This window comes from Lynx canadensis, chromosome B4 (assembly GCF_007474595.2).
Source record: "Lynx canadensis isolate LIC74 chromosome B4, mLynCan4.pri.v2, whole genome shotgun sequence".
Lineage (NCBI taxonomy): Eukaryota > Metazoa > Chordata > Mammalia > Carnivora > Felidae > Lynx > Lynx canadensis.
In genome coordinates, this window is record NC_044309.1 from 130,728,744 (window position 1) to 130,734,753 (window position 6,010).

Below are 6,010 nucleotides of genomic sequence, written 5' to 3' on the forward strand. Positions count from 1 at the left end.
CCGGCGCAGGGGGGCGGCGTCCGCGGCGCCCCGGGCCACGCCCCCGTCCCCGCGGCCGCCGGGGCTGCCCGGGCCCCCCACATCGCCGCCCCGGCCCGGGCCCGAGCGTCCGGCCCGCCAGCCACCCGCACGTCCGCCCGCACGCCCTGCCTCCCGGCCCTCCGGCCGCGCGCCTCCCCCCCGCTTCCTGTTTCCCGCCGGCGCTCCCGGCCCCGGCGCGGCGGGGTCCGGGCGGCCCGCCCACACCTGCCCGGCCTCCGGGCGGGGCGGGGGCGGGCGTCGCACGCTCACCCCCCCCCCCCGCCCACGCCGCGACACACCTTCCCCGCGGCGCGCCGCATCGGCCGCCCCTGGCTCGCAGCCCGCACCGCGGCCACGCGGGCCCGCGTCCCGCCCGCACACGGCGGATACTCTCCCGGGGCTCCCACGGAGCCACGGTCCCACCCAGCCTCCACCGCGCACCCGCTCTGTCCGGACGCCGCGCACCCAGTCCCAATCCCTGTGTGCTCGGCGGCGATGGCCGTGAAGCGTGGGGCGAGGGCTCGCGGGCCGACAGAACCCCGCCCCCCGGCCCCAGAGCCCTCCCGGGGCTAGAGTGGGGCCACCGAGGCCCTCGGTGCGGGAGCACCGCCTGGGAGCACCCCCTCCTGGTTCCCACCAGGGTCCCTCTCTGACCGCCTCCTGCTCAAGCGGGCAAGCGCTTGCCCTCTCGAGCTGCAGGGCAGCCCCTGGGTGGGCACCAAAGGACAGAGGTCAAGGCCGCCTCAGAGATGGGAGTCTGAACTCTCAGGACACCACTACTAACGCCCGTCCCAGGCATGAAGTCTCATCGAAGAACACGGGGGGCCAGGGGCCCCATGTTTCCCAAAGGGTGTGCCTCCAGAGGCTGGATTCAGAAACGCCTGGGAGTGGTTCTGCGGTCAAAGTCAAGTAAATTTGAGAAACACTGCGGCCATCCTCCCCCCCTTCCCGCCTTGGGAAACTCATGGTCACTTACCAAGATAAAGTCGATCCCCACATCTACTGGCACATGTGATATCATCTCTCCACGAATTAGAAATTGCCCGTGGTGCCTGCTGGGAGGGAAGACCAGGAGGGGGCACATCCTGACCCTGACCCTTCGGGGAAGTCATCATCCCGGGCGGGACTGAGAAGCGGAGGCAATAAACCGGTAAATAAAAGAATTTTTGTAAAGTGTTTGGCACGAAGCTGGCACTCAGTGGCAACAAGAACAAACAGTTTTGAGCTCTTATTGTGTATGGAACGTATTTGTGTCCCATCGTTTTCCAGACTCGAGCTCCTTAAATCAACGACCTCGCCAGGTCGCTTCTCCTATTATCCCCATTTCCCAGGTGAGGAAACAGCGAAAACATAGGGAGCCACGTGGGTGATCCCGGTGGTGCCGTGCTAAGCCTGGGGGGAAGGGGGGAGTCTGCCCTGCCCTGCGGGAGACCCCGCCACCTGCCAGGGCAGTTGTCTCCCCAGGCTCTTGGAGCTGGGCTAACCACCTCAAATTAAATTGCTTGCAGCACTAAGAATAGGGAAAAACTAAAACTGAGGAAGAGGCATGACCGGAAAGGGCGGTTGTGCAGAAGCAACAGCCGGTGCAAAGGCCCAGGGGCGGGAAATCTCACTTTACGTTCCCCAGGGCCCTTCGTTCCCCTCACTTGCTCCAACTTGCGCCATTCCAAGCCATCGGTCCTGCTCACCAAAGTCCCTGTGACTCAGAACCCCCCCACCCAGGGGTAGAGATGAGGTGAGTGGGCGGTCCTGCCCAGAAGGCTGGTGAATAATCATCCCACCGGCTTCACCCAGGGAGCCCTGACCCTGTGCCGTGATCTGAGCTCATTCCATCTCACGCAGCCCAGAGGGGAGGCCTGTCGCTCTCCCAGGATGAGGAAGCTGAGCTCAGGTAAGGCTATGGGCAGACTGTCCCATCCCAACCAGGAAACCGTTGACGTCAACACGCCCTGGGGAGAAGGAGCAGCCTCCGTGTGGACGAGGAAACCCAGCTGAAACCCATGCTCTGCCCCTCATTCGTTACTGGACTCCGGGGAGCTGGAACCTCCTTTCCTGGCCTCATTTTCCCTACCCATGCGGTGGGGCTGGCCTGAACAAAAGGAACCCGTCCCAGGGCGCGGACCCTGGAAGCAGACTACCTGCCTTCAAGAGCCCCCTTTTTTTTATTTTAAAGCAATCTCGGGGCACCTGGGTGGCTCAGTCGGTTGAGAGCCCGACTTGGGCTCAGGTCACGGTCTCACGGTTCGTGGGTTCGAGCCCCGCCCGGGGCTCTGTGCGGACAGCTCAGAGCCTGGAGCCTGCTTCCGGTTCTGTGTCTCCCCTGCGCTCTCTGCCGCTCCCCTGCTCGTGCTCTGTCTCTCTCTCTCTCTCTCTCTCTCTCTCAAAAATAAATATTTAAACATTTTTTAAAAAATAATAAAGTAATCTCTACGCCCAACGTGAGGCTCAAACTCACGACCCCAAGATCAAGAGCCGGCCACTCCACCGACTGAGCCAGCCAGGCCCCCCTCGAACCCCTTTCTTGGTGCCTCAGGCTCCTTACCCGTGAAACGGCCGGGATAATAGTACCTATCACGTAGGGCTATTCTGAGGGTGCAGTGAGTTAACACACCCAGTGCCCTGCACATAACAGGTGTTCACTACAGTAGCGGCTGTTGCAATCCACAAGGGTCTGTCTTCTGGGGAAGCCCGTGACCCCAGCAGATGCTGCCCCCGGCCCGGCCACCCCACCGACACGCTCCTCCTGGCTTCCGTGCGCGCACACTTGAACTCCAAAGAAACTTCCGCGCTGGTCTCTCTGGAGTACTCCTCCTCCGCCCGGAATGCTCTCCCTCCCTTCTCCTCCATACCCTTCAATTCTCTGCTCACATGCTCCCTCCTCAGAGAGGTTTCCCTGTCCACCCTGAGGAAAGGAGGCCCTGCCGTCATCTTTCTGTCTCCGCCTCCCATGCTCGCCAACATAGCGGAAGGCTTCTTGCGCGCTGGGGTCCTTCTGAGTGCTTTCCATAGATCAGTCCTCACCACCGACCTGGGAAGTAAGCCACTCCTACCACCCCATTTGATGGATGGAGAAACTGAGGCTCTAAGCTAAGTAACTTGCCTAAGGGCACCCAACTGGGAAGTAAGGGATCTGGGAATGTAACCTAGACAGGGTCTAGTTCTGGAGTCAGCTTGAGTTTGGTTGTTGTTTTTTTTTTTTTTTAATTTTTTAAATATTTATTTATTTTTGAGAGAGACAGACAGACAGAGTACGAGCAGGGGAGGAGCAGAGAGAGAGGGAGACACAGAATCCGAAGCAGGCTCCAGGCTCCGAGCTGTCGGCACAGAGCCCGACGCGGGGCTCGAACCCACAAACCGTGAGATCGTGACCTGAGTCGAAGCTGAACGCTTAACCGACTGAACCACCCAGCCGCCCCGAGTTTCTTTTCCATAGACTTTGTTTTAGGGGCGCCTGGGTGGCTCAATCGGGTGAGTGTCTGACTCTTGATTTCGGCTCATGATCTCACGGTCATGAGCTCCAGCCCCACGTTGGGCTCTGTGCCGAGGGTGGGGCCTGCTTGGGATTTTTCTCTCTCTCTCCCTCACTCCCCCCTCTCTCTCAAAAAAAAGAAATAAACATTTAAAAAATGGATTTTGTTTTTTAGACCAGTTTTAGGTTCACGGTAAAACTGAGTGGAAGGTACGGAGATTTCCCCACCTGCCCCCATTATCATCAGCTTGCTTTTCGACACTGTCCAACGCTGCAGAGAGGAAGGCTTCCCGGAGGAGGCAGGGCAGAGGCTGAGCTTGGGAGAGTGGAGCAGATTTGTGCGCACAGACTGGGGAGCTGGCTCCCGCAGCAAGGAACTGAGCGTGCCCGGGTGCAGCTGGCATGAGTGGAGCAGAGAGGGCCTGGAGGGAGCCCTGGGGAATGCAGTCACTAGGTGTTCCAGTTGCCTATTGGCGCATATCAACCCACCCCCACATAAACAGCAGCCAGCTTGTTTAGTTTGCGAACCTAGAGCTGGTCTCTGCTCACGTGGCATCAGCTGGGACAGACGAAAGGGTGGAAGAGGCTGGACAGCTGGGGCCCCTCGGGCGTCTCCACCTGCGGTCTCCCTGCACAGTCTGTCTCCACGGCACGGTGGCTTCAGGACAGCCAGCTTCCTACATGGTGGTTGCAAAGACACAGGTCTAAAGAGAGTCAGGGGAAACCATCCCACGTTACGACCTAGCCTTGGAAGTCAGCCAGCGTCCCTTCGGTCACCCTCCGCTGGTCAGAGCAAGTCGTAAGTTCACCCGGGTACGGGGCGGTGGGGGGACGGGCACAGAGCACGGACTGCACCTCTCGACGAAGGACCTGGTAACATTCAGAGGAGCATCTGGCTCTTGATCCCAGGGTTGTGAGTTCAAGGGCACAGCTCCTGAGCAAACAGTCGATTTTTCCCTTAGGTGCTCACCCAGGTGACCACGACCCAAACCAAGAGACGGAGCGTTTCCAATGGCCGGGTCAAGACCACCTCCAGAGGCAACAACTCTTCCGTCGTCCATCACCAGGGATTCGTTCCAACGATTTTTGTCCTTCACGCGAATGGAAGCACCCGGCGTCTGCTCTTTAGTCCCTGGAGTCTTTCGGTCACCGCGTGTCAGAGAGAACCTTCCATGCGGGCACATGCGCCTATAGATTGTTCTTGCTCCGGAAGAGAATTCCCTCGTGGGACTATACCGTCGGGCGCGCATCGCGGTAGATCCCGTTGGGGGCGCTGTCCGACGGCCGCTGCTGTGGACATTCGGGGCCACTTCTCGCGCTACTCGCATCCAGGCGCTTCTGCCGGATTCCTACTCGAGGGTGAGCTTGCTCGGTCACAGGGAGGGGCCTCCGTTCGGTCCCCAGCCACCCGCCAGGCAGTCTTGCCACACGAGTGAGTTCCACATCCCCACCAACACAGGCGGCAGTAAGTTTAATTCTAGCCAACCCCCTGGAGGTGAAGTGGAAACCACTTTTTCGAGTGAAGTCTCACCACGAGCCAGTTCCTAAGACAAATGAAAGGAGACGTAAAGCGAAAGCAAACGCTGCAGACAATCGCGACCCTAGTCACCCCAGGGACGTCGCTAAAGAAATGAGCTCAGAAATGGAGAAGTTGTGGGGACTGGGGCCAGCCTGAAATGCACTTCAGTATAGAATTAAAACTAAACAAGGGAAGAGGTTACGGCGGAAACACACACACACACACACACACACACACACACACACACACACAATTCAAGTGTTATAAACGCCAACAGAGCAAAAATAATACAAACAAAATTAACTGGGAAGCGGGAAGGAGGGGAGCGGGTTCAAGGGCAAGGGTCATTCCATCTTCCACCTCAAAGAGTCGGTTCATTCTGATTAAATTGAAATATGTAGTTGTTTTTTTTTTTTTCCATCACTCCAAATATTCCAAGGGAGAGATGAGAATGGCCGACTAGATACAAATAACCCACCCAAAGACATGCTGCTTACAAGAGACACAATTTCAGGGCGCCTGGATGGTTCAACCTATCGAGTGTCCCGCTCTTGATTTGGGGATCGAGCCCCGCATTGGGCTCTGCAAGGACAGCACAGCGCCTGCTTGGGATTCTCTCTCTCCCTCTGTCTCTGCCCCTCCCCTGCTCGCGCTATAAATAAGGACATACATACATACCTACAACAAATACGATTTAAACATAAGAACACAGGGGCCCCTGGGTGGCTCAGTCGGTTGAGCGTCCGACTGCGGCTCAGGTCGTCATCTCCCAGACCGTGAGCTTAAGCCCCGCGTCGGGCTCTGTGTGGACGGCTCGGAGCCTGGAGCCTGCTTCGGATTCTGTGCCTCCCTCACTTTCCGCCCCTCGCCCACTCACACTCCGTCCCTCTCAAAAATAAGTAAACATTAAAAAAAAATTTTTTTTTTTTTTTTTAGATAAGAATCATGACTAGAGATAAACGGGACATCTCAGTCAAGAAGATATCATCATCCCGAATTTA